This window comes from Triturus cristatus, chromosome 5_2, assembly GCF_964204655.1.
Source record: "Triturus cristatus chromosome 5_2, aTriCri1.1, whole genome shotgun sequence".
NCBI classification, from domain to species: domain Eukaryota; kingdom Metazoa; phylum Chordata; class Amphibia; order Caudata; family Salamandridae; genus Triturus; species Triturus cristatus.
The window spans coordinates 268,737,349-268,752,220 of NC_140588.1; positions in this window are offsets into that span (position 1 = coordinate 268,737,349).

The window sequence follows — 14,872 nt, forward strand, 5'->3', positions numbered from 1 at the left end:
TGACTTCCCTGGTGGAGGACTCTGCTGGTCCAGCGTGAGTGGTTCCGTGCCCGTTAATGGGCTTGATAACATTATACTGACACAGGGCTAACACTGTGCCTTACTAACCCATTTAGGGTTAGTGAGGCACTATGAGGCAATCAGCGGGGACCTGGGAGGAACGGGGTGGCATGAGGGTCCAAAACATTTCCACCCCTTCCCGTGGGTATAAGCATCCAGGACATTTACAGTACTACCTTGAGAAACGTTGTTTGTTGTTTATTTGGGGTTGTTGTTGGGTCCCTTCCACTCCTCACGATCTGTTGACACGTCTCACTGGTCACCCGTGTTGCTATGTCATTAGCTTAGGTGGACTACTCTGTTACAGGCCCATAGTATTTACCCCTCTTTTCAACAGCGCACTTAGCCTCATACCAAGACCGTCGCAATGCCACAAACTCTTACAATCCTCCCCTTGAATGTCAAAGGGCTTAGTAGCCCCATCAAGCGTTGCGCTATCCCTTCTTATCTTGAACACTCAGAACTTCACATATGCCTCCTTCAGGAAACTCATCTACTCCCAGGGGACACACACAGGCCCTGCAGAAGTAGCTATCCTCATTTCTAATAAATTTCCTGGAATGCTGAGACCTAGACAGGCGTAACTCAAGGGCAGATTGTTAGCATCTACCTTTCATATAGGCTCACAAACGCTTACAATTGGTTCGTCTATGTCCTAAATGAAGGTCAGGAGGGATATCTACAAACGGTGGGGCAATAAGTCAGTGCATCCCCCGATAGGATGCTCTTACTGAGAGGGAACTTGAACCAAGCTTTCAACAGATCGGTCCAGAAACAGGGACCATCCGGAGTACTTTTCGATGAGGGACACCAGACACTAAAAAGGGCAGCATAACTGACATCTGGAGAGACATGCACCCCTCCACCCGCGAATACACATTCTACTCACACTCTCACAAGACTTATGCACGGATTGATTACTTCTTGGACATGTAAAGTTTACGGTCTCCCATCCAGCAAATAGAGATGCTACCACATACGCTCTCAGATCACTCAGCGATAACACTGGCTCTCTCCCTGCCAAGCACATGCCCTCGACCACGAACCTGGTGCCTCCAGGTCTCGTTACTACACAACCCTGAGGTGATCCAACAGACCTCAAAGACCCTGTGGGACTGCCTCGAGATAAACGATACCCCGAGACCCCCATAACTACTGTTTGGAATGTCCTAAAAGCAGTGGTTAGAGGGGAATTTATTGTGGTTGCAGCCTCAGATAATAAAATACATAAGAAAAAAGAGAGCTCCTGACGAAACAAGTACAGGAGTTAGAGCGTATACATCAGAGGACCGGTGCCCCTAGGGTTTGGAGACAGCTGGAAGCCACACGCATCCAGCAAGCCACTCTAGAAATTGACAGGGCATAGTATGCAGCTCTTATAGTTCTCCATACCTTCCACACTGGGGGGATAGGGGAGGTTGTTAGCCAACAGACTGAGGTTGCAGAGACAGGCATCCGGGATCGTATCTGTGCTTGCCCCTATGGTAGAGAAGAGGATTACTGACCAGGAGATTGCTGAAACATTCTGCCAATATTATGTAGGACTTTATGAAGCACGGGACCTATCTCCAGAGGCCCCTGCCCGGTATCTTCGGGAGTGTCCACTTCAACAATAACGCGAAGTTAGGCAGAGACCATTGCATCCCCTATTAAAATAGAGGAGGTAATATCGGCCATTTCTAAGCAGAAACCACTCAAGTCCCCATGCCCAGACGGCTTCACTGCTCTGTTTTTATAAAACCTTCTGCTAAATACCAGCCCCGGTCCTCACTAGACTATACAACGCCATTAGTGTCTTCTCCTCCTTCCCCCCAAACATGTTAGAAGCCTCAGTGGTCGTAATACACAAAACCGGAAAGGATAAGCACCAATGTGCCTCATATGGGCCCATTTCCCTTCTTAATGTTGATTTAAAATTGTTCACTGGTATCCTTGCATCACGGTTGTCCCCTCTTCTTCCTGGCCTGATAGATCTGGACCAGGCAGGATTTGTCCCCAATCAACAATATGTGGAGAACACTAAAAGATTACTCCACATAATAGATTAATCTCAGCAAATTGACACCGAATGCATGCTCCTCTCTATCGACGCAAAAAAAGCGTTTTGACAGAGTACATTGGATATAACTAGAGGCGAGCCTGCGGCATTTTCGGTCTTCAGTGGCTACACCAGACCAGTGGCCATAGTCCAAGTGATCGGATACACATCTACCCCCTTCCCCATTCAGAGAGACACAAGACAAGACTGCCCCCTCTCCCCTTTACTTTTTGCCCTATATATGGAGCCAATGGCCCAAAGGACTCGCGACAATCCACGTATTGCTGGAGTACACTTTGGAGGGGACAAACATGCACTTAGCTTATACGCGGACGGTGTGATAGCAACATTGGAGGACCCCTGGACTTCCCTTCCAGCCTTTTTGTCCGAGCTTGAGCAATTCTCCCTTGCAGCGGGCTTCAGGATTAATATCCATAAGTCACAAGCCCATAGTCTCTCCCTGAAGCCCCCACACTAACAGAACTGCAAAGCACCTACCCCATCCAATGGGCTCCTGTAGCAATACCATATCTGGGGATCCAACTCACAGCATCCATACAGCACACCGCAGCTTTGAATTACACCACCTTACTTCACCAAATCCAGGCAAACCTATGCCATTGGAGCCACAAACATTGTCCTGGCTAGGCCGGATAGCGGCTGTAAAAATGACCATACTACCAAAGATACTATTTCTTTTCCAGACACTTCTGCTAGAACCTCCTCCTGGCATTCTACGCACTTTACAGCAAGAGGTGGACTGTTTCACATGGGCCGATAAGAGAGCTCGATTACAACAGGACTTGAGCTACAAGCCCACAAATGAGGGTGGTCTTGGGTTCCAAATTTACTGGAGTGTTATTGGGCAGTCCAGATCAAGGCGTTCGTGGAGTGGTAACGCCCTGAATCAGAAAAGCATTGTTTTTCATGGATTGGGCGTTGGCGTGGCGGTCGCTGTGGAAGATCCCTTTTCTACCTAAACCAACCCTCCCCAAGAGCCTCTATCTCTTTCCTGTTACACAGGCCCCCTTGGTGGCGTGGGGCAAAAAAGCAGAGAAAAGAGCTCTAACAACATGCACATCCCTGCTAACTCCCATAGTGGATAACCCAGAATTTTGCCCTGGGATGGATGCGGAGCTCTTTACCCAGAGGACCCTGGAGGGTCGTAGGTCTATTATGCACTTCTCTGATGTGGCTGGTCCCTTGACCTATGAGGATTTTCGTTCACAGCAGGGACTTCCGGAAACCGAACGGTACAGATACCAGCAAATTAGACACTGGGTGATGCACCCAAGAGTTTGTCCCCAGGCACAACGCCATCATACAGCATTTGAGAAGTGGTTGCTATCTAAAACCTCTGATACTCACCTCACATCTTAGCTATATTCCTTACTAAGGCGCGCACTCACACAGCGGGAATGGGAAGACATATACTACAGAGCCAGGCACATGGCGCATCATGTTGCGAGTATAGAGACGGCCACCAAAATAGCTACCTATTGGTATCTTACATCCCTTAGACTGCACAAGGGTAACCCTGCGAGAGATCCCCTTTGTTGGCGTGAATGTGGGTCGCACGGCACCCTGACACATATACTGCGGGAGTGACCCCAACTAGCCACCTACTGGACTCAGGTACTTAAGGACATAGATACCCATCTTGATACAGAGCGTCCCTGCTGCCTGGCATACATCCTCTTAGGCCTACCCAACGCTCTCACATTCCCTATTAAGTCACGCAGAGGGCACCAAATAGGGCAGGCAGTGGGAGTGGCCCTTCAAAGTATCCTGGCACAATGGGGGTCGGCCCACCTCCCTACCTACTCAGGGTGGCTACACTGCATTTGGCACATTCCGAGCATGGGACACATTTTTCTCTCCCTTACCAACCAGAGTGCCTCTTTCCCTGACCTTTGGAAACCCTTCCTAGTGATGCTCTCCTCAGAATTTAGAGAACTCACATGCCCCAAATATTTGCGACTCCTACGACTCACAGATCCCATATCGGCAGATCCTTGAGAGGCAACGTACCCTGACTTGGAACAATCAGATGATAACCGAGGGGTTACGGGCGGGGGGAGGGATGGTAGGGAGGGACAAACTGGGGCAAGGTGGGAGTTAGGGGAAATTTGAATTGTTCATATCATATGCCTTCCCTACATCAGTAGGTTGCTACATCGCATAAGTTCTCTCTTTCTTCTGTGTTTATGTTGTTTCTGTATCTTCCATTAAACAATAAAGAAATGTAAACCTAAAATAATGCAACACATACTTCCTAGTAGACAGAAAAACTCTTGATATCTTTGTTTCTTTCAACAACTTTTTGTTCAAGATTTTTTAAATTTGGCTACTCAAAATGAGCTTTCCAATTTACAAATATTAACCCTAGTGCTTTGGTAGTTCACGTGAGGTAGCAGCCCTCTGGATTACTATGCCCCTCCAACACACCACTGAGTGTTTACCGTTATCTCTGCTCCTCACTAGCAAGCTGACAAACCTCAAGGCCGTGAATATGTCCTGCAATTCCATGATTAAAAGCTCAATCTAGTCTTAAGACCTGTAACATGGAATTTGTCAGTAATTGCAAGTCTCGTTCAACTGGGACTTTCGAGGTTCTCCAGTTAGGTGTTATGTCAAGGGTCAGTGGTTCTGCATCATGCAGGGCTTGTGGAAATTATTTGCCTCTGGTGGCCTTTTTTACCAAATCTGCTGAAAGGATGCCAAACCACGTATCGAACCTCTTGAGGCCATTAGTAAAAGAAAGTTATGTTGTTTTTATCACGGCTAAATACTTAACCTATTTTAAGTTCACTGAAAAGTGAAGATGAAGGTAGTTATAAATCCTGGCATGTTCTAACAGTGTGTCTTTTAGGAACCAGTCAAACTTGCTGTCTTTGTCTTTTCTACATACATTTATGTTTAGTCTGTTGGCTTTACAGTATTCACTAAGAGCTTTCACTTTTCTTTGTTCACCTACTCGGCCAGGTAATGCGACGAGTGCAAGGTAAGTGGTTTTATTTACTTTTTTATTTAATTTTACCTATCCCGTCATCTGTCGACTTTCTGCCCACCGCCCCGTCCACCCCCACCCAGCCACACTGCCTCACTGCCCCACTGCCCCACTGTTCTTACTGTGCCAGCCGCGCCTGGTGTAATCTAGATTTGAAGAGAAAGAATTCATCTTTGGTAAAAACAAAACTGGGGGATCACATATAAAGACACTAAAAAACAGGGGCACTAAAACCCACCCCTGTCAAAATCCATTTTCTACTGAGATTCTTTCAGATAGAATCCCAAGTTCATTAAGATCCACTGACTTGAGTGCAACTCTTGTTTCATGGTGAGCAGGTCTTGAGGGCTAATAAAATCCTGCAGTTTAAGCTATAGTAAGTTACAATCGAGCTGATCAAAAACAACCCAGAAATCCACAAAACACCAGCATAATTTACAAAATGTTTCTGTGATTATCCTGGTCACCGACCAAAGCATCATGCAATTGTCTATCATAAAATGATTTCTCCTCCAACCGCTTTGCTGTCTTGGGATGATACCAGAGCCAAATGTCCAGGGGGCATATTAACAAGCCAGGCGATAAAATTATCGCCACTTTAGCGGCAGAAAACTGCCGCTAAAACGGCGATAATGGGCTTGATAATATGCTCTATGGAATTCCAATTGAAGGCCATGTTAGACGTCCTTCACATTTAATATGGGCTTCAATTGGAATTCCATAGAGCATATTATTAAGCACATTATCGCCGTTTTAGCGGCAGTTTTCGGCCGCTAAATCGGCGATAATTTTAACGCCTGACTTGATAATATGCCCCCAAGTCTCTAGATGTTTGAAAAAGGCCTTTGCATCACTCTTAGAAGTAATATCAAGCAACTAAATCACTCTGTAATTTTCAGTGTCATCCAGACTTCCTTTTTTGTACTTTTGTTGGATGATAGCACTAAGTCAAGAATCTGTAATCTAACCCCTAGTAGTATCCCAAATACAACAAGCATTGGCATAGCCAATAGGTCTGCCTTTGGGACCTTATAAGTGTTTATCCATGCAACAGTTGCATAACTAAATACTTATCAGGTCCCAAAAGCGAGACCTACTGGCTATGCAAAGCGGCCGTGCGGCCGCGAAAGTGAAAGTGATCGTGATCACAATCACGATCACACATCAAAGCGGCCGTGCTGCCGAAAGTGAAAGTAATCGCGGTAAAACGCGGCGCGCGCGCCCGCGCACATGCACGGTGGCTCTAGGCTGGCCTGGTAGCACTTTTTGGAGCCCTCTCAATAAGTCTCGCCAGACCAGCGCATGCGCTGGGTCAGGCGAGACCTAAAAAGGGCTTAGTATTTCTGCCCACCAGAGGGGATCAACCTTAAATAAAACACTGGCAGGCAGTGCGGACTGCCTGCACCTGAGGATTACACATGGCTAATTATCTCAACTAGGATACCTCCCTTTTGCAGTGACATTAACTAGTATTAAAAGTTCAAAGATGTTCAATGTTATAGACAGCTTACAACTGAGAGGATTTATATAACTTCAATGTAAAACAATGTTCTGGTTCTTCTGAGACCTTATCCTCCAAGCTTTCTGGGGATATCTTAAACTCAATATTAACCAAACAAATAGCACAAGGCAGCTTTTCAAACTGCCTTGTGCTATTTGTTTTTTCTGCTTGAGTAGAATGACATATCAGTCTGATATCCATGAATGCACACTAAAATATGAGCATGATGTTATTTGACCTCTTGTATATTCCTACTTATTTTATAATATGTACTCCTTTCAGTTTGGTTGGGAATACATCAGTTCTGCATGTAAGCAGTTGATTACAACAGGTGTTTATGTAATTACATTTCCTCGGTTATGCTTATCTTTGTTCAATTACTTTAATTCTTATTATTTCACTGGGTGGGGTATTCCCCCGTTTGATGATGGAAGAAAGCCTGTTGTGTATTTGAGTTTAGTAAATGGAGCACATTATCTATGTGTTTTCTAGCCCTGATGAAGTCCTGAGAAGAGACCGGATGAAACACATGTTGACTAGGAATATTTGGAGAGGAACTATATGCAAGAATAAAAGAAGATTTTTGTTTAAGATTCTTTCTGTCCTTCAGTGTGCATTCAAGGATAATGGACTATAATTTCAGGGTTTCCATAGTTCAGAGGGCATTGGAGTTGCTGCTCTCCCCTTGAGTTTGCACCTTTAGTGCTAACAGGAATACTGGCACATTTATGGCTGAGTTTGTGCTAACATTATCCCTGCCAGCCACTTACACTAAAATAGTTTTTTTTTAACTACTTAGCTAAAGCGTTTATGTTGATGCACTCACAAAACACCCTATTTAATTCTCTTCTCAAAGAGAAACACTCCTGATCAAACCACCCCGATAACAAACTTCTTCCATTTGACTTCAAGGTGGTTTACCTACATTACAGACTAGAGTTGGGATACAAAGATATTTCGAAACTCTGAGGGTTGTTCTACTTTCTATTATGAATTTGAATGTAAACTTTCAGCAGTCACCTTCAAGTCCTCCTTAGGTCTATGCTCTAACCCAACTCTCATATTCTTTATGAGATTGATTTGTTTGGCTTTTTGAGTACTTACCAGCACTAAGGCTTACTACATGCACTGAAATGTAGTCTGCATCAAAGATAACATATGTGAAATGGATACCTCTGCCACCTGCCAGTATCCTGAGAAGCCAAGAATGAGTTACCAGCCTGAGTACATTTGTATTAAACTAATTCATCAAGCTGTAGGTTATAGGCGAACCATCGATAAATTCAAACTTGTATCGACCAATGGGTCCATTAGATCAATAGTTTCATTAGATACTACATTTACGCAAAGAGAAGATATGCATGGTGCTCTCTCATCATTCTTGTAGAGAGTCTCAGGAATCATATCTAAATTAAAGGTATCCTCAAAAGGTTGTATGGCCTATGTACTTGAGCTGAATAATGCATCTGGTTCTGATTCAACATTTAATATAGATTTTGGGGAGTCTGGCAATTGAAAATACTTCATTACAAAATTCAGTAAAGAAGAAGACTTTGCCAGGCATTTCTCCCTTTGAAGTAAATCAGGCAAACTGGTGGAGTGTGGTCCACTCCTCGTTCCACCGTGCCCTTCTTCAGCAAGGGTAGAGCACAGACTTCTTAGGTTACGAACGTACATTTTTACAAAATAATAGAGCTAAAGAGCAGTAACCAATTTTATTACAGTCACTGTTGGGACTACTGACAGCTGTATTCATCCACCATTTATCACACTCAGAAGCTGAGACATTGGACCTAAACTTGCCTTTGACTCCTATGGATACAACCTTTTTCACCTAGTCTGAACTACCAAAAAGAGCTTTTTGATTATGATTTTACAGTGCCAGGATAAACATACGGCAAGACAGCCCGGTTAGCAAAAAACTTTCAGTGTTGGAGATTATCCTTGTTAAATCAATCCTTGAGGGACATTCAATTTGCATTACATTTGAGTCCCATTTTTAGCAATTGGACAGACAATGCTTCTAAAGGGCATCCAGCCAGCACAGAGCTGGCCACGAATTCAAAGCCGCAAACTCCTGACAGCCCAATCCTTCACAGAATGTTCACAACTATTCCTGCTCCTCTGTCACTGTGCTTTCTACCAAGCTTAGACGGCACAACAACTTGCCTTAAGCAAAGCAGGAGAACTGTTGACCAGTGCTCCCTTACTAGCATTCGTACTCAGAACTTGAGTGAATATCAGCAATCTCTCAGAGTCGCTAGATATCCTCAGATTCATTTTTTCACCAGTTCCCAAAGGCCACTTGGTGTTTCTAAGCAACCAGTAAATAGCAGGCCTCACCTTCTCTTAGGAATTTTAGAGTTCCTCCAAAATGTTTGAAAGAATTGAGCGCTAAATTCTAAAACATAGCCCACAAGCTGCACCAGGCTGCCACACCTCACTCCCCACCGAATCACTCAAAACAGAGCCTACCACAGGCTATCTTGCCTGCTCTCAATAGACAGCAGGCAGCATTTTCGATGATAGGGCTTGAAACCCGCTGACAAAGCAGCTTCATTGCAACATGGCTCAGCTGTGTGGCTCAGGCTCAGCAGCCATGACTCTGGCTTAGCTGCCTTGGATCTGGCTCAGCTGTATTGTTTGAATCTAAGAGGCTTCCTTAAATAGTTTTCTAGTTCAGGTGGTGCTTGAGAAGTCTCAATTTCATTGTGTACATTTGTTATTTCATGTGTAGTATTTATTTGTGTGTGAATTAAAGTAATTTTTATTTTTGAAAGTAAAACACTGGGCATTGATTCATTAAGAATTAGTGTGCTCCTTGTGGGTTTTTTATGTTTATTTAATCCCTTATTTTCTTTCATTTGTTCTGTTGAATTTAATTAATTTAACTACATTATTCATATTAAATCCCAGATTCAACAAAGTGGTAGTAACACCAAGTTTCCCTTTAGCCTTTGGAATGTCTTGATTTATTAGTCTGTTGGGTGCCCATTAACCATATGAAGTTGAATTCAGATAAAACAGAGGTGTTGGTTCTAGGAAATCATCCTTTGGCCTGACCTCCATCTTGTAGTCACTGGCTCTTAGCCCATTCCTAGCCTCTGCTACTATGACCAAAACTACTAGTTTTACTATCAGTGCTGATCTTAACGTTTGCCTGCAAGCTCCCTGATATACATTTACTCCACTTCAAGGAGCTTAAGGAAAATTTTCACTGACTTTTAGTTAAATGGAGATCGGTAATCCAGACAGTTGTATCATCTTGATTGAATGCGCTCTTGCTTGGCGCACCTCAATATCTTATTTTTCACCTTCAGATTGTGCAGAACGCAGTTGACATATCTAAATTAGTTTACTTCAGTGTGCTTCTGTTACATTCTAGTTGCTATTTCTCCACAGATTACCAGTGAAGAAAATAATATTTTTTAAAACACATTGCATGGTGCAGAAGGCACTTGATGGCACATGTACTGAGGGGTATATTCACAAGAACGTGAGATAACTATCGCAAGAGTAGCTTAACACAACTGTGGTAAATTTTAAATTACCTGTACTTAATTTATGCGGTAAAGTTCAATAAGGATAACTCAGAATAAATAAGAGGCAGAATCCGTGATATTAGAGGTTTTAAAAGGGGTTTATTCCTTACAAAGGAATTGGTTCGAACCAGGCAATCGGATTCCGTCACCACGAAGGTTCGGGAAGGGATTGAGCATATTTTATTGACAGGTTATCATATATATAGTCAATGCATTACAGTAAAGGCAGATACAGAAGGCGTAACAGCTGAGAGGAGAGATAAGAATACACATGCGTAATGAAAAAGGCGTTACAATAGGCATGCATAAGGGCGTGTACTAGAAACGTCATTATGAGGATGTCACAGGTGGGTGGATCCATAAGAGAATCCTGCAAGGTCAGCAGAAATACATGGCAAAGATGCGCGTACAGCAGCATGACGTGTGTCTGACGTGTAACTGGAGGGTGAAGGGGACTTGACATTTAGCCCTACATGAGGAGACAGAAGTCTGGGATGTCAGAACAACCTAATCCCAAATCGTATCTAATATCTTGTGTTTAAGGAACTGTATTATCTGGAAGGAAAGGTCTCTCAGGCAGAGGCTATCCTATACTGACTGCTAGTGCGTGTATAAGCGTCTATGTGTCTACATGAGATGCGAGGGGGCATGGGCCTACCATGGTAACAGGAGCTATGAATTACTTGCACGGAGACAGTAAGGCCGGGCCCTTTGCTCTGCAGCTGGAAGGGTGTTTACCTAAACTACTAGATAGGAATGTATTTTTCGAGGAGCGGAGCAGATAACTTGAAGGCTAAATACAGTCTTGGCGGGCAACAGGCCGGGCCAGGCACCGTTAGCCGCGCAGGGAGTAAGACAAAGGTCATGGATACAGATGCAGGTCCAGGCTGGAGTATTCAGAGGCAGAAGGCAGGAAAAGGCTCGATGGCAGAATTCAGGGCCTAACTTGCCAGAGCTGAAAAACGTGAAAGGTGTACCACATAAAGACGGTGGCAAGGCATACTTAGGAACGGAATATTCGACCCATTCATGGTGGATCTGAAAGAGGACATGTTGACGTTGGACACAAATGTATTTGCGTCTTCATAGCTGGAAGTGGAGGGAACATACATGTACTTGTAGCACGTACATAGAGCCGTTGGGGTCTAAGATAGGGGACACAATTGATCATAAAAATTCATATTTCCTCATTCCCTCCTTGTCCCCTACGGACCCTTCATGATATATCGATCCTCATGAATCCATCAATCTGTTCATGTAACATCATTTGCTCTTCTTTCTTCTTACGGGATTTTGAATGAGAACTTGAATGTGGAATACATGATGTGGCACACAGGCCGCAAATCGCTGGCCCACATTGTAGACACAGGCAGCAACTGAATACTATGAGAAGGGCAATACCTAGGAAGGATAGGACTTTCCATCCCCAGGCAGACAACACACTCCAGAACCAAGCGGACCAAGTCCAGGTGCCTGGATTCTGGTGTATCTGACTTGCAATCTTATGAAGACGAGTTATGGCTTTATATACTGATGGCGCGTTTTCTGGAATGAAAACACAGCAGCTCGATCCGATGACTCTACAGGCTCCGCCCCTATCGGCCAGGATGACGTCAAGGACAAGACGATTTTGGAGAACAACAATCCCCATCGCAGACTGCTCCTCCGTTAAGTTGCCTAGGGCAGAGGTAGTTTCATTCACTACTGCTTCAAGGGTTCTGGTTAATTTACGTATCAGTTTACTATTAGAGACAACACCTATGTAGGGAAAGAGACCTTTATTGAAGTCTGTGTATTGTTCCCATGCCGTTTCAGTGTAGTCGACAATCGGGAGATCTCTCTGGGGTCTATTGTGTACTAGATGGGTATTTCTATGATAATCAGGAGGGGCTAGGAAAACAGGTGGCAGAAGGAATGCAATGTAACAGGTACCATCCCAATCTAGAGGTAAACGTATATATGCGGTATGACCACAAATGAAGTAGGAATGACGGGAAGCTCTAAATGTAGACTTGCCTTGATCACTGAATTCGATCACAGTAGTACATTTACTATGACCCAGGTGTACTGAACCATTCTTTCTTACACATAATTCACCTTTGACGGGTAATACTGACATAGCAGGCAAGACTGGTACAGCTTCGGATTCAACATTCAGAATCATGAAGTTAAGTGTAAAGTTACCTAATCCATATACTTCATTTTCTAGATCAGTTCCTGTCCTTTTGGGAAGTCCCTCTTTGTTAGGGTAGCAGGCTTTAAGCAAAACTAAGTTCAGGTTTCCCCATACCCAGTTGTCCTGGTAAACTACGGTATTTGAATCTAAAGAATTAATCAAACTAAACCATGCACCACAGGAACCATTGTGTGTGAATGGATACGGAAAGAGGGGCAGAACTCCCTTGTATTTCTGATAGGGAGGGAGTCGGCCACATATCCAACAATTTGTAGCGTTGTTGGTCTGATGGGAGTGATGTAACATACTAATGAATGTGTTGTTGCGCAGCGCAAGTCTGTAGGGCAACTCATGCGGAGGTAATTCGCTAAAAGAGTGTTCGGCAGTAACATTGAAAGCAGAATGTGCACGCTTGAAAATAGGGTAGTATATGTGCAACAGTATACTTGCAGCAATAATCAGAAGATTTAGAAAAAACATAATCAATAATGTCACTATACAGTGACTACGAAGTGATTTACAATATGCACGTTTCTTGAGCTGTTTCTGTCTATCTCTCTCTCTATTTCGGTCTAGGGGATACATGTCAGAGACTAATTTAACCGATTCACCTAGGAGAGGACTTAAACAATTAAATTGTCTGACTTGCTAGACCTTAGTTTCAGTTTATATTCCTGGGAAGCAGTTTTCTCGGCCAGGGGGAGTTTTGAGTCAGTCTGTGGAGGAGGGCAGGGCTGAGAGTTCAAATCAGAAGGCAGTCCGTGAAATTTCTTGATATGGCTCGAATGTAGCCAACCCTTGCGACCCTCAATCTTCACTGCTGTCCTCGTGGTCAGAAGTACTAGTTTCGGCGTTTGCCAGCGAGGCTCCAGCGGGCTCCTCCTGTCGAAATTTCTTATAAACACGTAATCTCCGGGAACCACTTCATGGGGCTTCACCTCGGTGTTGTCGGGAAAGGCTGCAGCTACCTGTGAACGGCAAGATTGTAGTGCAGACATCAAGGAAGCAAGGTAATCTGTCAGCATATTACAATCAACATCAGTGATTTTACGAGGTATAGGCGTCCCCCACATATTTGGTGGCCTACCGAAGATCACCTCGTACGGGGATAGCCCTGTTCGAGAATGTGCTATCATTCTCATGTAAAAGAGCGCAACTGGTAAAGCTACCATCCAGTCGACGCCTTTCTCTCTGCAGATTTTAGAAAGTCGTATTTTCAGAGTCTGATTATGACGCTCCACGAGACCTGCTGCCTCGGGATGCCGGACACAGTGGAATTTCCACTGATAGCCTAACAGGAGTGTAATGTGTTTCATTAGCTCGGATGAGAACGGCTGACCGTTATCTGAGTACACGATACGGGGCAAACCATACCGTGGGAAGAATTCACGAACCAGCTGCTTGGCAGTGGTCGGAGCAGTGTAATCCGGGACTGGATATGCTTCTGTCCATCGGGAAAGTGCGCATACAACTACGAGGACATATTTGAATCCTCGACAACGTTCCATCTGGATATAATCCATCTGGAGGACTTCAAAAGGGTGATCGGGAGGTTGAAATCCACCTTGCTCTACAGGAATGCTTTTACCTGGGTTGAACTGACAACAAATCATGCAAGTACGCACTTTCTGTTTGGCTGCTGCTCGTAAGTGTTTATTGAACCAAATGTTTTGAATACTGTCTAGCATGGCTTTCTCTCCTAGATGCGCTGGACTATGTATTGTGTTAATGATAACTTGAACCATGGAGTCGGGGAGAAACCATGTAGATTTTCCCTTCGTCATCCATCCCTGATCTGTTTGGATCCCTCCTAGTTCAGTCCATTTCTTGATTTCCTCTGGTGTAGCATGTGTCTGTATGTCAATTACATCAAGGGCAGGATCCCTAACTGTCATGCAGTGTGTCGATGTCGGAACTATTGTTTTTGTCAAGTCAGTTGCATGAGTCCGATTCTGTGCTGTTTGCTTAGCTGTTCGGTCTGCCAGGTCGTTACCCTGGGAAATGATATCGGTGACTTTTGTATGGGCCTTGCACTTCATGATAGATATCGCAGTAGGCAGATGTATTGCATCTAACAGAGCTTGAATGAGGGGACCGTGTTGAATGTTGGCACCGTGAGAAGTTAAATAACCTCTCTCTCGCCAGAGGACTCCGAAGTCGTGTACAACTCCGAATGCATAACGTGAATCTGTGTATATGTTAACTCTCTTATTTTTGGCTTGAATACAGGCTTGTGTCAGAGCGATGAGCTCTGCTGCTTGAGCTGACAATGTGCCAATACAATTCGTTTCAATAACTTCGGTGTCTGTCGTGACTGCGTAAGCGGCCACTAACTCTCCTGTACTTGTTCTCATGCATGAACCATCCACATAAAGTGTCAGGTCTGGGTCTGGTAATGGAATGTCTGTCAAGTCTTGTCTGGGTTTCGTCGTAATAGTAATGACTTCAATACAATCATGTGCCAATGGGTCTGTTCCACTTAATGGCAAAAGTGTGGCAGGATTTAATGTACTACAGCGTCTGATTTCTATGTGTGGCTGAAACA